At 33.8% G+C, this 23,583-nt stretch overlaps 2 non-coding genes across 2 annotated transcripts; both read right to left on the bottom strand.

The window, feature by feature from the left end:
• Positions 1 to 1,149: 1,149 nt before the first annotated feature.
• LOC112534251 lies at positions 1,150 to 1,257 on the bottom strand. The gene has a single exon (XR_003078552.1). It is a non-coding gene; the product is annotated as a small nucleolar RNA R71 (small nucleolar RNA).
• A 6,406-nt stretch (positions 1,258 to 7,663) lies between these two features.
• On the bottom strand, positions 7,664 to 7,768 carry LOC112534252. Its single transcript, XR_003078553.1, has one exon. It is a non-coding gene; the product is annotated as a small nucleolar RNA R71 (small nucleolar RNA).
• Between the last annotated feature and the right edge of the window lie 15,815 nt (positions 7,769 to 23,583).

The following is a 23,583-nucleotide window of genomic DNA, read 5'->3' on the forward strand; positions in this document are numbered from 1 at the left end:
CTTATTCGGTAACCCGACTCCTTCATCATCGGGTGATGTATTTGATTTGGTATGTAAATTGATAAATCTTAGATTCTCCGCAGTAGTAATAGTAAATGTATCAGTTGTAAATTTTCTGAGCTTCAAGTCTCGCCTAGTTTTTCTGGTAGACCGAAGTAATTTTGTAAAGTGTAACTATTAAGATAATTTGTGGTTTTAATAATATTAATTTGAGATGAGATTTGTTTAAATCAGTGAGTGTCAGGCTTACTACGGGTTTCGGTGGCCTTAAGCCTACCCATTCCCTAGTGCCGGTCACGGGCCCACGGGTGGGGTCGTGACAGTCTTTATAATATATGCTCTACAATTCCTTGTGAGATTGACCTCGTGATGAACTTGCCCGTACTATCATTCGGTTCGTACATTTGCGAGTACTAATTTAGACACATAAAGTTTTTGGCGCTATTGCCGGGGAATTGTGTCAATATTATATTTTATTATCAAGTTTTGTTTCTTGTATTTTTGTGTGTTTGTTTGTTTATTTTTATTTTATCTTTAAATTTTATTTTTAAGTTTTTAAATTTGGAATTTTTGTTTTAATTTTGTATACTTAGCGGTAAAACAAGATCAGGTGATTCATCAGCTCAAAATCCCTACAACTTATGATCAACTGTTAAAAAGGCAAATAGAGATCAAAAGGTAGAGAGTGAGTTTGTACCTCCAAGAGAAGAAGAATTTGAAGAAAAGCTAGAACAAGGATTTGAAGGAGAAGTTGAGATAATGGTTAATGACCAAAGAGAAATTGCTGCTTAAAGGCAAATGGCTATGAAGGATTATGCTCGTCCTATAATTAGTAACACTACTTCATGCATAGTTTTAGGTGATGCATCTAGGAATTATGAACTAAAGAACATCCATTTTAATATGCTTCCTTCATTCTATGGTATGCCTAGTTAGGATGCATTAACATTCATTAGAGAGTTCTATGTTATAGTTCATATATTTCCATTATTTGGACTCAATGAAGACCAATTAAGGATGAGAAGTTTTCCTTACTCAAAAGAGAAAGCAAATGCTTGGTTAATGACCTTGCCTCCTATTTTTTTGAGAATTTGGGATGAAGTTTATCAAGAATTTATGAGTAAATTTTACTCACATCAAAAGATCAAAGAATTAAGGGCTGAAGTTTCTAACTTTTATAAAAAAGATATTGAATCCCTTTATGCAGCATGGGATCGCTTCAAATCGCCTTTACTATAATGTCCACACCATGGATGCCCACTTTCTGTGACCAACCAATCATTCTATGATAGTTTGACATAGCAATATCAATATATTAGTTGATAATGCAGCAGGAGGTGCTATTTTAGAAATAATTGCTGATGAGGTTTATAATATCTTTGAGATATTATGAGTCAATTCACAACAAAAGAGTGTGAGAACAAAAAGAGTAGAAGTTAATAAAGTTGTGTCTAATAATGAGATGACTATGCAAATAGCTGAATTAACTACACAAGTTAGGATACTTGCTTCAACTAAGATTGTACAAAATAATAAGGTATGTGGTATATGTGGTGTTTATAGTCATGGTGCTAACATTTGCTCATCTTATAAGACTTATACAGGAGATGATTATGAATATGTTAATTTGATGGAATCTTATCAGCATAGGCAACCTAAGAATAATCCATACTCCAACACTTATAATCTAGGATCGAGGAATCATCCAAATTTTTTCTGAAGAAATAATGATCAGAACCCACCACAAATACTGAGGAACCAAAACCAGCCCTAGTATTAGAATCGAGAGAATCAATACCCAAGGAATGAAAACCCTCCATTTCCTAATTAAGGACAAGCCCCTCGAAGAAAACCAAGTTTGGAGGAAACACTCAAATCTTTTATAACAACTATCCATGATAGAATGGTGAGGAATGAGAAGAAAACTGATTCTATAGAAGCTTCAATGAAGCGATTGGAAACTCAAATTGGGCAAATTGTTGAAGCTGTATAAGAAAACAAGAAAGAAAAATTACCAAGTCAACTTGAGCAAGCTAAAGCAGTCACTGTTCTTAAGGATGGTGAGTTATTTGAAAATAATGTTGAAAATTTAATCGAGAAATATTATTCTTGCGTAGGTACATCAAAAGAAGATGGACTAGTTGATGTACAAATAATTGAAGGAGATTTACAAAAAGAAAGAAGAGTAGAGGCCAATCTTAGGCAGAAAGAGAAAGACAATGAGGCATTTTCAACATCTAAGTTTCATAAGGCAGCTGAGCCTTATAAGCCTCATATTCTATTCCCGAATAGATTGAAAGAAAGCAAACATGATAAGTAATTTTTTGAAATTTTTGACATGCTTTCTAAAGTTAACATTAATTTGCCTTTGTTGGATGGGATTAGGAATATGTCAGCTTATGCTAAATTTTTTAAGGAACTTAATTCCAACAAGAGGAGATATGAGAACAATGAAAAAGTTATGGTATCTTAAATAGCAAGTGCAGTTCTCCAACAACAATTACCTCCTAAGATGAAAGACCCTGAGAGCTTTACCATCAATATTATAATGAGAGATTAAAAGGTTGTTAAAGCCATGTTGGATTTGGGAGCAAGCATAAATTTGATGCCATATTCAATATATGCATAACTTGACTTGGGAGAACTGAAGCCAACTATCATGTTTCTGCCACTGGTTGATAGGTCGATTAAGTATCAAAGAGGCATAGTGGAAGATTTGCTGATTCAGGTAGGAAAACTGATAATCCCTGCTGACTTTGTGTTCTTGACATGGAAAGTACATTAGCAAGCGATAAGGAGAAAACAATACTCCTTAGTAGACCTTTCATGGCAACTACCAAGACAGTTATTGATGTGCACAATGGGAAGCTGACTGTGATAGTCTTGGGAGAGACTGTAGAATTTAAAGTATTTAATTCTCTAATTATATCTCCTAGCACTTCTATTGATGAATGTTCATATGTTGACTGCATGAATTATTTTATTTATTAAACATATTTACAGAATAAGGATGATAAATTATAAGTTGTATTAACATTGGAAAAGCTCAAAGAAAATTTAGATGAAGAAGTCTTAGACTTACATGATAAGTTAGATGAAGCTATTCTAGTGTTACTTGATGAAAGCACTATTGAACCTTTAGATTCACCCATTGGAATCGAAGTAGAAATTATCAGAACCACCTAAAGTTGAGCTTAAGGAATTTTCTAACACACTCAAATATGTCTTCTTGGGAGAAAGGAATACATACCCAATGATCATAGCTTTTGATCTTTCTCTTTCAGAGGATGAGACAACTATTAGAGAATTAAGAAGGCTTAAAAAAGCTATTGGGTGGGAAATTTCTAACATTAATGGGATTATTCCAACAATGTATATGCATAAAATTATTTTAGAAGACAATTCTAAAGCGGTTAGAGATACACAAAGATGACTTAATCCTAACATGAAAGAGGTTGTAAAAAAAGAAGTTAAAAAATTATTGGATGAGTGTATTATATACCCAATAGTTGATAGTAATTGGGTAAGCCCTGTTCATGTAGTGCCTAAAAAGTCAGGCACAACAGTTGTTAAGAATAAAAAAGGGGAATTAGTCCCCACAAGAATGACTACAGGGTGGAGAATGTGTATTGATTATAGAAAGTTAAACGCTGCAACAAAGAAGGATCATTTTTCTCTTCCTTTTATTGATCAAATATTAGAGCATTTAGCATGATATGAATTTTATTGTTTATTAGATGGACTTTCAGGATATTATCAAGTACCTATTACACTTGAAGATTTAGAAAAGATAACTTTTACATGTCCCTTTGAAACTTTTGCATTTCGGAGGATGCTTTTTGAGCTTTGCAACGCTCCAGCAATATTCCAAAGATGTATGCTTTCTATTTTTCTCTGACATGTTAAAAGACTGCATCAAAGTATTTATGGATGATTTTTCAGTTTTTGGCTCCTCATTTGATACATGTCTAAGTAATCTAACTCGTGTTCTCGAGAGATGCATTGTGTGTAACTTAACATTAAGTTGGAAAAAGAGTCATTTTATGGTTAAACATGGTATTGGGCTAGGATGTATTGTTTCTAGTAAAGGTATTAAAGTCGACAAGGCAAAAATTGATTTAATTGCCAAATTGCCCCCTCCTACTTCAGTAAAGGGCATTAGAAATTTTCTTGGTCATGCAGGATTTTATAGGCATTTTATTGAAGACTTTTCTAAAATTGCTCATTCTTTAACTGAATTGTTGGCTAAAGATATTAACTTTATTTTTGATGATGCATGCTTTTCTGTTTTTAACACCTTGAAAGAAAGATTGACTAGTGCACCTGTTATTATGGCACCTGATTGGTTTCTTCCCTTTGAAATAATGTGTGATGCATCTGATTATGCTATAGAAGCAGTCCTAGGCCAAAAAGTTGATAAAGCTTTATACAATGAATTAACTTTAGAATTTTTTCAGAACTCTACATTATGATCCTTCCAATGATAAGGAGATTATGGTAAGATCATTTTGGCATAATTATACTATTACTTATTATACAATTGTCTAAGCTTTTGGGTTAAAGAAAGGAGGTATTTGTAAGCAACATCATAAGTTTGATTTGGGCAAATTTTAGAAAAAACTCACAAGTCAAGACAAATATAATGTTAATAGCATGCTAAATAATGTCTTTAATGATCATTGTTATTTGCTTATCTCAAAATTTATCCGTAGAGGCATATTTGATAGGAAGAAGATAAATAAGGTAATGAAGTAAAAACTAAATATTCTATGGTATTTAGATACCTATAAATCTATTTTTTTGGCATATTTTATTATGCAAAGTTTACTTAAAACACCAGCTGAACCTAAGAATCGTATTGGATTAGGACATACTATTACAGGTTTGGCTATGTGTCTTTATAGTTTTGATCCGGAGTCTTCTCCATATGAGGTATTACCCTCCATGGGCAATTTAGATACTAATTCATTGATTAGAGCTAATTTAGTTAATTGTCGTGGTAGTCCTCTTACTTTTAAGCACGGATCAATTGTAGGTAGTAATAGTATGACTAGAAATGAGCCACCAAGACATGATAGAGAGGAGGAATCAAATAATGAGAAAAGTGGAGGGCAAGAATGGAGTAGTCAAGATTGGCAACAGGTTTTAAATCAACTACAAGCTATAAACACCAACCTTCACCAATGGCTTGATACCTTTGATTCCCATTTGTCTAATGTGGAGAGGAGTCAACGTTGACAAGTATATAAGCTTGATTGCTACTTCGAATCAGTCGACTTTGAAGCTCCATCACCACCATCATCCCCACTTCATCATTGATTCTAGTTTTGTAACAGTTTTTTTATTCTTTTTAGGAATTTGCTATCTAGTATCGTAGGACATTTATTTTTATTTTGTTATTTTATATTTTTAGCTACCTTAGGATTTCAATGCTTTGTAGCTACTTAGAATTTTTGTTATGCATTTCTTTTGTAATAATAACTTCCTGATTTTGTTTTATTTATGATATTTTATTTTAGCTTATGAGCCCTTATCAATGATGGTTCTCTAAGTTTATTTAAGGTTTGTACAGGATGATGATTACTTATGGCCAATGGCGACTTAAATGGCACACCAATTTTTCAAGAAAGTACTCTATCTTTTTTTTCTTTATATGTTTCTTTTATGTTTAAGACATTGAGGGTAATGTCTAAAATAAGTGTGGGGGAGAGAATTACAGTAATTCTGCTATATATGTCAAGTATTTAGTAACTTTTGATTAGTTTTTGCAAAAAAAAAAAAATCAAATATTTTATACTCAGCTTTTTATTATTATTCTATATTAAAGAATCAATGAAAGAATGCTATTATGATAAATCTTTGAGTTCTTGAATTGATTTTTAAGCACATATATGAATGTGAACTCATGAGTTAATTGCACTTAAATGATAAAGTATTCATATTTTGCATATGGACATGATGAGTAGTTTAGCAACATTTGACATGGGTATGATTAGAAGTGTATGATTAGGTTATTATTTCCTTATTATTATTATAGTTTATCTATGTTTGTGGAAAATGATATGAGTAAGTTAAAAGCTCTAAGTTTCATAATTCTACTCTGCTAATTTTAGTTGTTGAGTAACTGGGGATCTTCATGACTAATGTTGATTTTTGCGTAAAAAGGCAATTAAAATTATGAGTATGCAAAGCATCTTGATATATGTTTTGTTGAGTAATCAGGTGCATTTATTACCCATTTTTACATTTACGTAAAAAAGACATACATCTCAAGAAAGAAAGAAACTCAAGTATCAAGTAAAATCTAAGGGTGGAAAGAAAAGAAAATTTAAGAAAAAGAGCTTGCAAAGCAAGTGAAAAATATAAATGCCTATTGATCTCTTATTTGAATATAAAGGTTTTACCTCTTGAATAAGGTTATTATAATTTGGATTATGCATTATAATTGTATCAATTGATAATGAGTTAGGCTATTTATTGTAAAACATGTGTAGATGATGAATACTTGAATCTTTTGACTAACTATGATTGAGTTTACATCTTTTAAGAAATTCTTATGATTCAAGTTTTCTTTGGTTTGCATAATTTCCGCATTAGTGAGATTCTTTTGAATAGTACCCTTGAGTTGAGTATAAATTGCTTCATTAATTTTGTAAAGATTAATTCTTAAGTTGCTATTTACTTGAGGACAAGTAAAGGTTTAAGTATGAGGGTATTTGATAGGTCCAAATTATATATAAATATTTAATAGTATTTTAGAGCTTTATTGATATATTTCTATATATAATATGGTAAAAATATGTATTTTTACCTCACTTTAGTTTTCTTGTCTAATTTAGGAAAATAATAGTCAAAGAGGAGAATTTGAGCCAAAAATTCATAAATGGGCTTTAAATGGACTGCAGCTGTAAAAGGCTTAGAATTAAGATACGTGGACTGCCAATAGCGCGGACCTAGCCAAATTTATCAAGGCTCACGAAAGGGAGAATTAATTAGTTATGATGTAATTAATGGATAGTTATCTTTTAAGTTGATTATTTAATTTAGGACAGTAAAGAGATAACTATAGTAGTTATGTATTGCATGTTTATTTATTTTTGTTTTATCTTTAAATTTTATTTTTAAGTTTTTAAATCTGCAATTTATTTCCTTTAATTTTGTATGCCTAACAAAAAAATAAGGTCAGGTGATTCATCATCTCAAAATTTCTACAACTTGAGATCAACTGTTAAAAAGGCAGATAGAGACCAAGAGGTAGAGAATGAGTTTGTACGTCCAAGAAAAGAAGAATTTGAAGAAAAGCTAGAACAAGGATTTGAAGGATTATGATCGTCCTATAATTGGTAACACTATTTTATGCATAGGTTTAGATGATGCATCTAGGAATTATGAACTAAAGAACATCCAATTTAATATGCTTCCTTTATTCTATGGTATGCCTAGTGAGGATGCATTAACATTCATTAAAGAGTTTTATGCTATAGTTCATATATTCCCATTATTTGGACTCAATGAAGACCAATTAAGGATGAGATATTTTCCTTACTCATTAAAAGAGAAAGCAAAGGCTTGGTTAATGACCTTGCCTCCTATTTTTTTGAGAACTTGGGATGAAGTTTATAAAAAAATTGTGAGTAAATTTTACTCACATTAAAAGACCAAAGAATTAAGGGCTGAAATTTCCAACTTTTATCAAAAGGATACTGAATCCTTCTATGAAGCATGTGATTGCTGTAGGATAAACAAATTCCTTTCTCTCTATCAACTCTATTACAAATACAAACATTGTTTTGGGTTGATTTTACGAGTGCATAGTGCAATCAATTGGCTTTATTTTATCTTGTGAGGGAATTTGCAGATCCTCTGTTGCATAATATAGAGATAAAATTTTTCCATAAGGAGAGTGGCAGTTGTTACACTACTTAAAGCAATATCTTTTATCAAATCTTGGTTTTAACAATCTTAAGCCAAAATTTTCAAGTTACAATGGTAGGAACTTTGAAGGATCTCGCTTCTAATTTCGTGAAACTAGAACATTTTGATGGAGAAAATCTTGCTTGTTTGGAAAAAAAGAATTTTCCCAAGCCTATGGAAATTGAAAATGAAACTCTTCCTGATACAAGAAAAAGGCAAAAATAGTAAACAAATGATGAAATATGCAAGGGACATATTCTTAATGCTATGAGTGATTCTTTGTTTGATGTTTACTGGCAGCACCCATTTTCCAAATCTAGATATCGAGGGAAAAATAGAAAATCCTATGATGAAAGTTACTGCCTTCTTGGGTCTCAAGAGTTAAGGACAGCGAATCCAAGGCTAGGATCGAAGTTAATCCAGCTGGAATTATATTTTGAAATCAATTTAGACCTAATTATAAAAAAAATTAAGTTTGAGGGTCAAAATGATAATTTTATAAATTCAGGGACCTAATCGTAATTTTTAAAGCTCCCTCAATATAGAGCGAATCGGCTCTACATAGAGCAGATTGAGATTTTTGCATTCCGACGCCTTTTTTATGACAATTTCACATCCAGATACAAATCTAGAAGGTTTCCTTCACGATAATCATCCTTTTTATTGATAATTATTTAAATTTTAAAAATAAAATGAGATACTTATCGATATATTCCTAAAATCTATCACTTTCTTTAGGGTATCCCTTGAACCCTACCTCTATAAATATAAAGAGGTGATTAGGATTTTAGAGGAGGATCAAAAACTGAAAATTGGCAGTAAGTGAGATCAACATTTGAGAGACTGAGAAAGAAAAAACACAAAGAAAATTTAAAGAGGAAAGAAAGAAAAATACTGTCGATCTTGTTTGACATTAAAGGATTCAAGCCACTAATAAAGAACACTTTTAGGAAACAAGCCACTAAAGGAAGAACCTGTTTTTAGAAACTATTTCTAATCGATAGAAGGTTTCCCTAAGCTAGATCCAACATTGGATTCCTACAGACACTACGGGTTCTCTGGGTACAATCAGATCATGATGGCAGTAGTGGATAAGTTGAAGACGTCTTTTATCATCGAGTGAGGGACATATTGCTACAAAGTTATGCCTTTTGGATTAAAGAACGCGCAGACAACTTATCATAGAGCAACCACTATCTTGTTTCATGACATGATGCATAAGGAGGTGGAGGTGTATGTTGATGACATGATGGTAAAGTCTGAAACAAAGGAATGCCACTTTCAGGCTCTTGATAAGTTTTAAGGACTAGTGCAAAGGTATAACCTAAGACTCAACCCGAAGGAGAGCATGTTTAGAGTTACATCAGGGAAGCTGTTAAGGCACATAGTAATTTAGTAGGGTATAGACATCGATCCGGACAAGGTCAAAGCCATTCAAGAGATGTCGACGCCGAAGATAGAGAAAGAAGTTAGAAGTTTCCTAGGGCGTTTGCAATAAATTAGCAGGTTCATTTTGAAGCTTATAATGGTCTGTGATCCTATTTTTGAGCTTTTAAGGGAACATCATCCCGTTGTATGGGATGAATACTGTCAAAAGGTCTTTAATAGAATCAAAGAGTATATGATGAAGCCACCGATACTCAAGCCATCGAAAGATGGCAAGCCGTTAATCCTTTATTTAGCTTTGGAGGAGGAAACTATGGGGCGATGATAGCACAGTGCAGACCTAATGACATGGAGCATGCAAACTATTATCTTAGTAAAAAGTTGCTGCCTTACGAGTCAAAGTATGACCTCATGGAAAAGACATGCCTAGCCATGATATGGGCTACAAGGAAGTTGAGGCACCACTTCTAGTCTTATAAGGTGCAAGCAATTTCAAAAAAGACCCTCTGAAGTACTTATTTGAGACTCCATCTCTTATAAGAAAGTTGGCTAGATGGTTGGTGCTCCTGACAGGATTCAATATTAAGTACTTCACTAAGAAAGTAGTCAAGGGTAGGGCTGTAGCTGAGTTTTTGGCTCAGAACGTAATTGAAGGAGATGATCCTTGGGATTTAGAATTTCCTGATAAAAATTTGAGGGCAATTGAGATCCAAGAGTAGAAGATATACTTCGATGGAGTCGTAAATGCAAGAGGTACACGCTTAGGAGTAGTTATAATCACGCCAAAAGGGGAGATGCAGCCAATAGCCAAGAGATTGGATTTAAAGTGACCAATAACACGGTAGAGTATGAAGCGTGTTTATTCGGATTAGAAGCGGCTGTGGTAGCAGGAGCTAAGCATTTGATGGTCTATGGGGATTCTATACTGGTAGTCCAATAAGCCCACAAGGAATGGGAGGTAAAAAAAGAGAGGTTGAAGCCGTACATCAATTCTCTGGACTTTAGTGTGGGACTTCTCCAAGTGTTCCATTATACACTTGCCTCAGGACAAGAATTATATGGCGGATGCACTAGCTACTCTATCATTTATGTGGGTTAATCCCTTACAGCTTTTGATGAAGCCTTTAGTGATCTTGAAATCAGGTGTGTCTTGTTATCAAGTGGATCGAATAATGCAAGTTTAGATGGGACCAGAAAAGAAGTCATGGTTCTACAATCTAAAGAAGTTCATAGAAAGCAAGGAGTATCTAGAAGAAGCGACAACCAAGGAAAGGTACGCGCTGTGGATTCAAGCCAGAAACTACATCAGCCACGAGAGAGTCATGTACAAAAATATAGTGTTAGGTGTACAACTCCGATGCGTACCTACAACAAAAGCTTAGGTAGTGATGGAGGAAATACACAAAGGAGTATGCGAGCCTTATATGAGGAACATAGTTTTAACTAGAAAAATCATGCGGCAAGGTTATTACTGGTTGACAATGGAGAAGGATTGCATAACGCTAGTGAGGAAATGTCAAGAATGCTAGCTATACAGTGACCTGAGTCACATGCCTCCAATCGAGTTACATAAAACTTAACGTCTGCTTGGCCTTTGCAGCTTGGGGAATTGGCATCATTGGAGAAATAAAGCCTCCTTCGAATGGTCACTAGTTCATAATTGTAGCAATTGACTACTTCTCGAAATGGGTCTAAGCCGAGTCATTCACCATTGTAGAGGCAAGGCAGATGGCCAGATTCATAGAAAGGAACCTGATTTGCAGATACGGGGTCCTGTATCATATTGTGATGGATAATAGGATATAGTTCATAGGTGAGACAGCATACCTGCCAGCGGAGTACAAGATCGAACGTCATAGTTCTTCTCCGTATAAACCTTAAGCGAATGAAGCGGTAGAGGCAGCCAACAAGAATCTAAAGAAAATACTTTTGAAGATGGTGTGGAATCATAAGGACTGGTCATTTTGATTACCCTTTGTACTTTGGAGATATCAGACAACCGAGCGAACATCGACTAGACAAACACATATTTTATGGTTTATGGGACTGAGGCGATTTTGCCATTTGAGTTAGAGTTAAAGTCTTTGAGAGTTGTATTAGAGGTTAAAATACCGGAGTACCAGTGGGTTGAACAAAGATACCAGCAATTGGCTTTGGTTAATAGGAAAAGGATGAAAGCCCTATACCATATGCAATTGCATCAAAAAAAGATAGCTAGGGCATTCAATAAGAAGGTAAAGCTAGAAAAGATTAGAGCTGGTAATTTAGTATTGAAGCATACAAGGCCTACTACATTTGACTCGAGAGGAAAGTTCATATCGAACTGGAAGGCCCCTACTTGGTAAAGAAGATCATATGCCCAAAGGTGCTGCTAAGATCTCAAACCTAGAGGGTAACGAGTTCATTGAGCCAATCAACATAGATCCTCTCAAGAAATACCATGTATAAAAAATAAAAAATAAAAAAGAAAAGAAAAAATAGCCTCCTAATCGGAAAACCTAAAAAGGCTGGTCAAGCAAAAGTCAAGGCAAAAGAGAGAAAATAATCAGCTAGAAAATCTGAAAAGATTGGCTGATGACAAGATTTATATCTTGAGAAAATAAAAAGTACCCATATGGGCTTTTACTAAATGAATAAAATTATTTAGAATTGTTATCGAACATATATATGTCTGTTTACCATTTTCTGCACTAACTAAAAGAAAAATAAAACTAAAAGTTCTAAGCAAAATAACTAAGATTTAAAGAAGCATAATTTTTTATTCTTTTCGCATTTGCATTTACATCCTTAGATAGAGTAGTTAGTTCTTGAGTCCTCTTAAATCGGGCAAATCCAGGGGAAGTCAACACCTGAAGCTTCTCCCGTAGCCAAATTTGCAAAAGAAGAAAAGAAAAGAAAAGAAAAGAAGAATAAGAAAGAAAAAAGCTAAGTTGAAAACCTGAAAGGGCGGCTTAGGCAAAAATAAATTCTGCTAAGTTGAAAATCCAAAAGGGTGGCTTAGGCAAAAGTTAAGACAAAAGCAAGCTAAGTTGAAAACTTGAAAGGGCGGCTTAGGTAAAAATTAAGGAGAAATAAAAATAAAAGAAAAGAGATTCGGCTGTATGACCTCCCGATGCAATTTCTAACCCGTTTTAGCAGTTATTCGGATGTTTACTTGATTTTCAGTGTGTGAAAGCTCATAATAAAAAGAAAATGGGAGCAATTCAAAAGCCACATTTTACATAACTTCAAAAGATAAAAGTCTACACAAGGTCTCAAGTTTTAGAAATAGATAGAAGAAAACTATAAGTAAAGGAAAATCAGAAGCCGCAGTTCCCTTCCAAATTATCCATCTCGTTGTCCAGTTCAGCATCCATCCCTTAGGTCAGCGTGTCGATCTGACATTGCTCAGCATCAAGCTAATATTGTCAGTCATCTAGTTGCCCCTGCAACCCCTCGTGGTCCCTCTGTTGAAAATCCAAAAGGAGAATTAGTTAGCACATTTCATGTATACATTTTGCATTTATTTTGGTTCTTACCCGCCAATCTTCGCCAAGGATGAAGAACTGTCTCCTTGTAGCCCGACCAGTCGATGTATGTGCTCGAACTGATCTCTCTAAACCTTTATTTATATATATGTCACTAACCTTTCTAGGAAAACCAAAAGGTGGAAACATAGAAGGGAAGAATAACTTATATAGGTGCAAGTGCTCGGAATAAACTCCGAAGGAAAATACTAATCCATGGCGAGTTAGTCCTCCATCATACCAAGTGGGCTCCAATAAGAGACCATCAGATCAGGGGAAATGAGACAATCTCTGGAACCACGGCAGACACGACCATAGGAGTTACCTCGAAAGTCATACTGGCAATTGAGCTTGCAACATAAGAAGGGCTGGAGCGTTAAGAGGACCGTCCTTCAGTTGGCTCACGAGTAGGAGGAGGCTGGCGGACAAGCTGTAAATAAATGAATAAAACAGCAGTACACGACAAAAGTAAGAGAACTCTAAGCTAATCTGCGAAAATACCTGAATAATGGCATCATAGCCAAGAGGTAAAGTCCCCAGCAATTGAGGGATGAACGAGGTGCAGTTGGTTAGCCGGGATCGAATAATAAGGTCTTCAAGCTCATCATACCTATTCAAGAACTTTGCTAGCTCCTCCCCGGCAAGATCTGTTGTCCAGAACATGGAAAGTGGAGGAGATAAAGGGACTCGGTGCTTGCTAGGACCTCGATCCTAGCCGTAGATCCTCTCGCCTAAATACCAAGCCCGATAGGCAGGCCCTGTCAGTAGTACCCTCCTCTACTTGAGGTCAGCCATGGACAACATAGAAGGCTCCCATTGGTTGTGCTCTCCCAGCCAATCATTCCGAATCTACAAACCTGAAAAGTAAGTACCAGTATAAATAAAGCACAAATATAACTAATAAATTGTATTTACCATGTCCTAAGTCAGGTTGTTGATCCACATGTGGTGCACATGAACCTGTGACCACTGTAGTATGATAGTCCTGCTTATGCCCCAGCAGCATAGGCGAGGAAAAGCCTGTGAAGTGTAGATGGGTTGTGAGCCCATTAGAAGGCCGATCTCCAAGGCCCAAACCTGTAGAACAAAGTGTCAACATGCACAATATCTGCATAAAAAAGGAACTGAGGAAAGGAAGTCAAAGCAACTTATATGGATTACGGCCAAAAGCCGCAAATCCTTTTACTACCACGGACAATGCTTCCATCTGATAATATAGACAAGCGAGAGTCGTAGACCCCTAGTTGTAAGAAGAGACCTGGTCCAAGTCCCACAGAGGAGCTAGATAATGAAAGTTTAACGAGTTTTTCGAGTCGTTGAACAAGGTCGTACCAAAGAGGTGCACTAGAAAAGCTCGAGCCATCTGGTCAACTTTCCAAGCATTCCGAGGAATGAAGCTCTGGTAGTGGAGAGGGATGCACTGGTAAGCAATGCATCGTGAGTTCTTGAACGTTAGCAAGAATCTGAGAAAGTTGATGATGAAGAGCATCAGAACACTGATGGTGGATCGCATCATCGAAGGGCACAAGCATACCAGAGAAATTGATGCCAGTAATAGCAGAATATGAAAGGGGAGAGAAAGTCAGCTCACCAACTAGAGTGTGAAAGGTGTGAGTTGTATCCATCCATCTCTCGAGCAAAGCATAACTGAAGTATAATCGATTCTCCTAGTAACCGAGGAAAGTGTGGCCATAAAAATCGACGAAAGTCGGTGTCCCAATCTTGGCCTGAATTGAGCTAGGTTGCTCATTAAACCACTCACACACACTGTAGAAATTTCTGACAAACCGGATTAACACCACATCACCCTGAATGGTAAAGGCAGGTACTTAAACATCACACGTATACAAAAGGACTTCAAAGAGGTAAGTATACGTCTATCTAGTGTTATTTTTGGTAAAAAAACCCTAACAAACCTTTGTCCAGCTTGTGTATAATCGATTTACACTATGTAGAGTAGAATTGGCTTTACATAGAGCTAATCAGCATTGTGTAGTGCCGATCAGCTGTACGCACAACCGATTATTTGTATATACAGTCGATCGGCTCTACAGCCTAGGGTTCTAAGATATTTCTTAATTTCTAGCAACGTTTCATGTATTTTGAGTAAATAACATCCATACTAAGTTTCTAAGTCATAGAAAATGAAGCTTAGACCAAGAAATTACCTCTCTAGTGGCTCGAAAAGCACTATGGGTGCTCAATTTTGCTAGAAGAGGAATCTCCTCTCCTTTCACAAACCCAAGGTCATTTTAGCAGAAAATCAGGCCGGTAAATTTCCAATTTGGTGCAACTAGGTGCATCCAGTGAATTTAGAAGAGGAACTGCCATTTTGGGATTGATTTTGCGGAAAACAGTTAAGAATTGAGTGCGAAATCAAATAAAGAGCAAAAAGAGCTTTATAGAGAAAAGTGAAGGAAGAATGTGGATAAGCCCATATATAGATGTCCTAAGGAAGGGGCAAAATTTCATTTAGGTCTCTAACCTGTCAAAATCAAGTTTTTTTGGTGCAAGTCCACAGAAGAAATATAGAAGCCCGATTGGCACCGGAATTGTCGAAAAAATTATAAGTTTGGTCCTTAATCCAGCAAAATTATATTTTAGTCCTTAGATGAGTCAAATGCCAGTATAGCTTTCGACAACCATCAAAACAAATCATATTGTGCCCCGAAGTTTAAAATTTCAACATAAGTACCCAAAAAGTGAAAAATTACTAAATTGACCTGAAGCGGTAATTATTTTCTAGAATGGAAAATAACTAGAGGGAAGTCTCTACAATCACCATTTTAACGGGTGTAGCTCCTAATTCCATGGGCATGGATCCCAATTCGAATGGATGTAGCTCACGAAAAGTAAACGAGTCCTCAATCCAAGCTAAAGAAGTCCTCAGATCCCTAGTGGAGCGAAATCCTGAACCTAAGCAGGCGAAGTCCTCAACTTAAGCAGGCGTGGTCCTCACATCGAATCAATAATTAAAGTTTGAGTTTATGAGGCGTGGCTTCTACAGCTCATATATCCTTTTGCCTTATCCTTGATGTTTATGATTTGTTTCTATTTATTTAATACACTTACATGCTTATAAATTTCGACAAATAGGGGACAGTTGTCAGTACCCATTTTCCAGATCTAAATATCAAGGGAAAAATGAAAAACCCTATGATGAAAGTTACTATCTTTTTGGGTCTCAAGAGGTGAAAAACAAGCGAATCTGAGGCTAGGATTGAGGTTAATCCAGCTTAAGTTATCTTTTTGAAATCAATTTGGACCTAAAAAAAAGTTAAGTTTGAGGGTCAAAATGATAGTTTTATAAATTCAGGGACCTAATCATAATTTTCAAAGCTCCCCCTATACAGAGCCAATCGGCTCTACATAGAGCCGATTGGGATTTTGCACTCTAACATCGTTTCTTATGATAATTTCACGTATAGATACAGATTTTAGAAGGTCTCATTGATGATAATGATCATTTTATCAATAATTGTTTAAATTTTATAAATAAAATAAGATATTTATCTATATATTCCTAAAATCTATCCCTTTCTTTAAGATTTTTCTTGAAACCCTACCTCTATAAATAGAAAGAAGTTATTAGAATTTTCGAGGAGGATCAAGAACTAAAAATCAGCAATAAGTGAGATCAACATTTGAAAGACACTGAGAAAAAGAGGAAGAGAAAATTCAGAGAGAAAAGAAAGAAAAATATTGTCCATCTTGTTTGACATTAGAGGATTCAAGCCACTAAGAAAGAACACTTTTAGGAAACAAGCCATTGAAGAAAGAACCTGTTTTTGCAAACTATTTCTAATCGACAAAAGGTTTCTCTAAGCCAGATCCAACACTGGATTTCTATCCGGTCTTCGACTCAATTGCATCCTCATCGCCTGAGACCTGCAGATCCAACATTCACGGTGACAACCTGAGGGTTCCTTCAATCATATATACACAATCATCATAAATCGATTCTTTTATTCCTTTTGTTTTATTTTGATTATTTATTTTAGAAATATGATTAGGATTTTGATTTATGATAAGTATAATTAGATTACGGCTTTGATGAATATGCATGATTATTGGGTTTGATTATGATACTAGGAACTTAAGGTTTTAAAATTTGATATTTTGCCAATTAGGGTTTTAAATCTAGTTAGAAACATGTTATAGGATTAATATCTAAGATTTATTTTTCCATTATGATTAGGTAATTAAACTTGTTAAGTGTGAATTTTTTTTGATTGATTCTGCCATCTGTTAGTTTACTACGGTTAGGGTTTTTATCGATTTAGGGTTTTGATTGTTAGATTGACTTTTGTCAGTTTTATTCTTAATGTTTTTATTCTATTTTCTTTTATTCTAATCAATTTTACTGTATGTGCATGTGAAATTCGACTTTGGGGATGCGAAATTATATTGACGGCCGACGAAAATCAACCTGAAAAAACTAAAGCCAATTAACTCTGTATTGAGCCGATCGGTTCTACATATAGAGCTGATCAAATATTCAAGCCAACCTCCAATTTTTGTGTTTTTTGGCAGTTTTTGATTTTTTTTGGCTTCTACATAGTTTTTAGGTCGTTTCCTTTTTACAATCATAGTTGTAGGCGGGTTGTAATAATTAGGTTTTACTTTCTGCTTTATTTTGTTTATTCTCATTTATTGTATGTTAATTAAATATATGATTATGTTATTGATTAATTTAAATGGGCTACATAGACTTAGGGTTAAAAACTGACCCAACATGAATTTGGTAGTCTAATAGGCTAATCAACTTTAACTAGGCCTAAAACCTTAAAATCCAAGTAGACTTAACTAGCTTTGACATGTTTAATTAGAGCTTGGACTTAATCGAAATTAGGATCTCACTGAATGAGCCTCATCATAATAAGTAGTCCACTAGGTCTAAAGGTTAGAAATCTAGAGCATAACATGTAATTAGGCTAGACTAGGTGGGCTACATGCATAATTGACTAGTAAACTAGGCTAAACATTCTAATACGGCTGGGCTTGAATAAAAATGGGCTAGACTTAGTTGTATTATGTGTGTTATTTAATATGTCTGTCTATAAATTGCTTGCAATAAGGAATAATTTATTGAACAATAAAATTAAAGACTAATATAAACAAATAAGGAAGTTGGCTTCCGAATCCATCTCTGGATTTTGTGGCATAAGCTTCCTTATGGAATTTGAGAAATGCCAATCATTAGTAAAAGTATCCTGGTAATTACCCGAGTGGCGACTCCTACCTCTATGCTAGTCTCAATGACTAGTTAGCGTATTTCGGATTAGGTTGAAAAGCCTTGTGGTGACGTAGTCGCTAAAGACACTTGGTTGCATGCTCGAAACTGTCGCCTACAGTTACCATAGTGTTCCTACTGCAAAAGAAATTTAGGATAAATTGGAGATAAAATACATGCAAGATGATGCTACTACTAAGAAATCTATTGTCTCTAAATTTAATAATTTTAAGATGGTTGATGGTAGCTCTGTTATGGATCAATTTGCTGAAATGAAAAGGGTTCTAAATCATTTTCACAATAAAAAATGCATATGGATGAAACTATTATTATAGTTCTATCATTGATAAACTATCCCATTCTTGGAAAGATTTCAAGAGAAGTCTTAAACATAAAAAGAAAGATATTACTCTTGATAATCTTGCTAACTATCTTCATGTCGAAGAGGAATTTCGCATGCAGGATGAGAATAAAGAATCTTATGTCTCTAAAGTGCATGTAATTAAAGAAGGACAGTCTAGCAAGTCCTCAAACAAGAGGCATAATCAATCCCATGAAAATCTATAAAATAAAAAGAAGAAGAAAAAGACAAATGCTTTTTCTTTCATAAAGAAGGACATTACAAGTCTGAATGTAACTTTCTCCAGAAATAGAAAGAGAAACAAGGATCCTCAAGTAGGGGAAATAAAAATTTAATTATTATGATTTCTGAAATCAATTTACTCGAGGATGATAATGCTTGGTGAATTGATTCTAGTGTTACTCGACATGTTTACAAAAATAAAAATTTCTTAAAGACCGTGAAACCCATTGATGATGGGACTGTCTTATTCATGGGAAATTCAACCATTGTTCCTATACTTGGAGTTGGTAATGTGGAACTGAAATTTACTTCTGGCAGTACTTTTACTCTTATAAATATATTTTATGTACCAGAAGTCAGGAAGAATTTAGTTTGTTGAACAAGTTTAGTTTTAAACTTATGTTTGAGGGTGATAAGTTTTTATTGTCAAAGGGCGGATATGTTTGTTGGAAAAGGTTATCTTTGTGATGGTATGTTCATACTAAATATTGATTTTAATAATAATATTGCAATTTCTATTTATATGGTGGAGCCTTCTTTTCTTTGGCATCATATATTAGGACATGTAAACTTTAGAAGATTACATGATATGGTTAAAATAGATTTATTAGCATATTTTAAAAAATCATAAAAAAATGCACAACTTGTTATGTTAACAAAAACTACAAGAAATCACTCTCCTAAAATTGATAGAGAGACTGATATGCTTGATCTTTTACATAGTGATGTGTGTGATTTGCATAATACACCAACTTTAGATGGAAAGAAATGTTTTGTTACTTTCATAGATGATTGCACAAGATTTTGTTATGTTTACTTGTTACATTACAAGGATGAAGTAATGGAAAAGTTTAAGATATATAAAGTTGAAGGTGATTTGCATTGCGAGTCTTTTATTAAATGCCTAAGATTAAATAGGGGAGGAGAATATTATATGATTCTATATATTTTGAGTCCACAGGAATCATTCATGAAACAACAGATCCTTATACACCATAACAAAATGGTGTGGCTGAACGAAAGAATCGTGTGGTGTTAGATGTATATTCTAAAAGCTAATTGGACTTTTACTTTTTGGTTCATAATTTGATATTATTATATAATGAATATTGTTTTAATAATGACAGTTGTCTATCATTCATTTTTATAGTAATATAATTATTAAATGAGTCCAATAATATTTATTAAAGACTCCATTTTCAAGAGTTGAGAATATGAGTGATAAATGATCATTTTTAGAATAAATATTATAAAATAGTTCTTGGTTGTAGGATTAAATATTGGACATCTTTAATCCAGAAGACCAACATAATGCGTTTAACCGTATGATTAGTATGAGATACTAATATATATAGGATGGTGAGTCTAATACCATTTAGTATGAGTTACTAAGTTAATCATTATGGGTCACTTGTAAGACGAGTGAACTGAACATGGCTTGAAGAAATAATGAATCACATGGATGATTTACTTAAGTCACTGATTCATTATTAAGTTATGATGGTATAACTAATTCTTAGACCTGAGGTGACAGAGTTGTCTCATGAATATATAATTAGAATTTGCTTATGCTTTAGGTATCCGTTCATACCTAGAATGGGTACTATATATAATGGCTCCAGTTGCATATGCATGGAGGCAAATATTCATCAACAAGGAATCCATTGCCTTAAGTAAACAAGGAGAATATCCTATGCGATTCAATAACATCTTTACTAAGAAATCCTTAATCGAGGTAATTATGATTAATGGAAAAGATGTTTTCACATTAATTATATTTAGTTGAGATGTATCCTAAATTTTGTCATAGAATGAAGTTAGTGGATTTGACTATTCTATGATCCTTACTTGATCGGGATATTGTTCAATGGAAGGATTTAATTACACGGTAATCATAAATAAACAGTTCATGGATGATCAATGCCTTTATTATTAATTAAGTAATTATAATATATTGCTAGACGTCACTTATAATTTATGAAAATGATTGAGGGACAATTATTTAGTTGTTCCCTTAGTTGATTAAAGTGTTTTAATTAATGTTAAAGAGTTTAATATTAAATTCCCATTGCCAATTAATAATGAACATAGAAATTCATGCACGTTAAGATCAACTCAAGCACGGCGATGGACTTGACTTGTACCTCGAGTAGGAACACTAACATTTTTTGAAGTTGAAGTCCGTAAATGTCTAACTAATGATAATGTATAATATATAAGTGTTATATATTGAAGGTGCTTGACACGTGTCATTATAAAAGAGTTTGTAATGACATGTATTTGGACAACAGCTTGACACATGTCATCACAAAAAGGGTTTTATGATCACACATATCATGAAAGTAGCTTGACATGTGTCATTATAAAAGGTTTTATGATGACATGTGTTAGGAAAGTAGCTTGACATGTGTCATCACCAAAAGGGTTTTATGATGACATGTGTTAGGAAAGTAGCTTGACATGTGTCATCACCAAAAGGGTTTTATGATGACATGTATTAAGAAAGCAACTTGACATGTGTCATCATCAAAAGGATTTTATGATGATATGTGTTAAACAAATAGCTTGACACATGTCATCACAAAATAGTTTTATGATGACATATGTCAATACTGCTTGACACATGTTATCACAAAAGAGTTTTATAATGACATGTGTTTGTATAATTGTGTTAAGGATTATGAATCTTTAACACTATATAAGAGAGTTTCTTGCTCCTATTATCATAAGAAGAAGAGAGAAAATTTGACATACTTACTATTATAACAAGATTATCATAGTAAGAACCTTGAGAGAGGAGAATGAGTTCTTCATCTTGAAGAACTGAATAGCTTTGCTTGAGGTTGGTTGTGTGAGATAATCTATAGGACTTGCAATTTTGAATCTCTATTTGATTCTCTAACAGAAACATCATCAACAATTAAGAATTGAATTCTGCTCTTCAAATGTTATAGTCTTTTTCTTTGTGTTCTTCATGTTCATAAAAGAAAATTTATTTCCTTTTCTCAACTTAAATACTCAATTACAACTTATAATCTTAATTTCTATGAGATGTGAGATGTTTAGAGCTTTCGCTATGCCGCTACATGTGTTTTTCCAATAAATTGAAATAGTGAATGCCATGCTATCAAATTCTTGATTAAGCCATGGATTTTAGGGTGAGGCATTACTTACAACATGCCATATTTTGATTAAAGTTCCTAATAAAAGGAGCAAAACTATCCCTTTATGAATTTTGGAATAAAAGAAAACCTAACCTAAACTATTTAAGAGTTTGGGGATGTAGGGCAATTATTAAAGTACCTGAACCCAAGTGAAAGAAATTGGGCAAAAGGGGTGTTGAGTGCATTTTCTTAAGTTATACACATAATAGCAAAGCTTATAGGTTCATGGTTATAGAACCTATTTCAGTTAGTACTATAATTGAGTCGAGAGATGTAATTTTTGAGAAAATATATTTAAATATATTCCTAAGATAAATGATAAAATTCAGAATGAAAACCAGTTTCTGATAAAGAAAAGAAAACTTTAAGAAAATAATAGTGATGAAGAAGTCATTGCACTTCGAAGGAGCAAAAGAGCAAGGAAACTAAAAACTTATGGTCCTGATTTGTTCATGTTCTTAGTGGAAGGAATAAAAGAATCAATAAGTAATCAAATTCCTTATTGCTTCAATACTAAAGCGGATCCTAAAACATTTCAAGAAGCTATAAAATCACAAGATGCTGCATTTTAGAAAGAAGCTATCAATGATGAAATGGATTCAATTATAGGAAATAAAACCTAAAAATTGGTTAAAATTTCACCTAATTCTAAACCAATCGGTTGTAAATGGATTTTCAAAAAGAAAATGAAAGTAGATGGAACCATTAAAAAATTTAAAGCTAGACTAGTGGCTAAAGGCCTTACTCAAAAATAAGGTATTGATTATTTTGATACTCATTCACCAGTGGCTAGAATTACCACAATAAGGTTACTCATTGCATTTGCTTCTATTCATAAACTTGTAATTCATCAAATGGACGTTAAAACAACGTTTCTAAAACGGTGATTTAGATAAAGAAGTGTATATGGAACAACTTAAAGATTTTATTGTACCTGGTCAAGAACATAAGATGTCTAAACTTGTTAAGTCTTTGTATAGACTAAAATAAGCACCTAACTAATGGCACTAGAAATTTGATCACGTTATACTTGCTAATAACTTTAAGATTAATGAATTGGATAAATGTGTTTATAGCAAGTTTAGTGAAGGAAAAGATGTTATTATTTATTTGTATGTGGATGACATGTTGATCTTTGGAACTGACTTAGAACAAGTTGAAGTTACCAAAGCTTTTTTATCTAGTAGTTTTGATATGAAAGACATAGGCGAGGCAGATGTCAACCATGGGATTAAGATTTTGAAAGATCAAGAATGTATAACACTCTCTCAATCTCATTATATTAAGAAAGTTCTTAATAAGTTCAATCATTCTGATTGTATTCCAGCCTCAATTCCTTTTGATCCAAATATGAATTTTGGTAAAAATATTGAAAATCCTGTATCATAATTAGAATATGTAAAAGTGATAGGATGCCTAATGTATGCAATGACATGTACTAGGTTAGATATAGCCTATGCAGTTGGTAGAATGAGTAGGTACACAAGTAATCCAAGTAACATGCATTGGCATAGTGTAAGAAGAATTTTAAAGTACATAAAAAAACTAAAAATTATAGCATAAGTTATGTTGGATACCTTTTAGTTTTATAAGGATATACCATGGTAGTTGGATTACTTATAAGGATGATCATGCATCAACTACTGGGTGGGTTTTTATGGTTAGCGGTGGTGCCATTTCTTGGGGTTCTAAGAAGCAATCTTACATAATAGATTCCACTATGGCTGCAGAATTTATAACTTTAGCTTCAACAAATGAAGAAGCAGAATGGCTTCGAGACTTGTTTTATAGAATACC

Source organism: Ricinus communis, chromosome 1 (genome assembly GCF_019578655.1).
Source record: "Ricinus communis isolate WT05 ecotype wild-type chromosome 1, ASM1957865v1, whole genome shotgun sequence".
NCBI classification, from domain to species: Eukaryota; Viridiplantae; Streptophyta; class Magnoliopsida; order Malpighiales; family Euphorbiaceae; genus Ricinus; species Ricinus communis.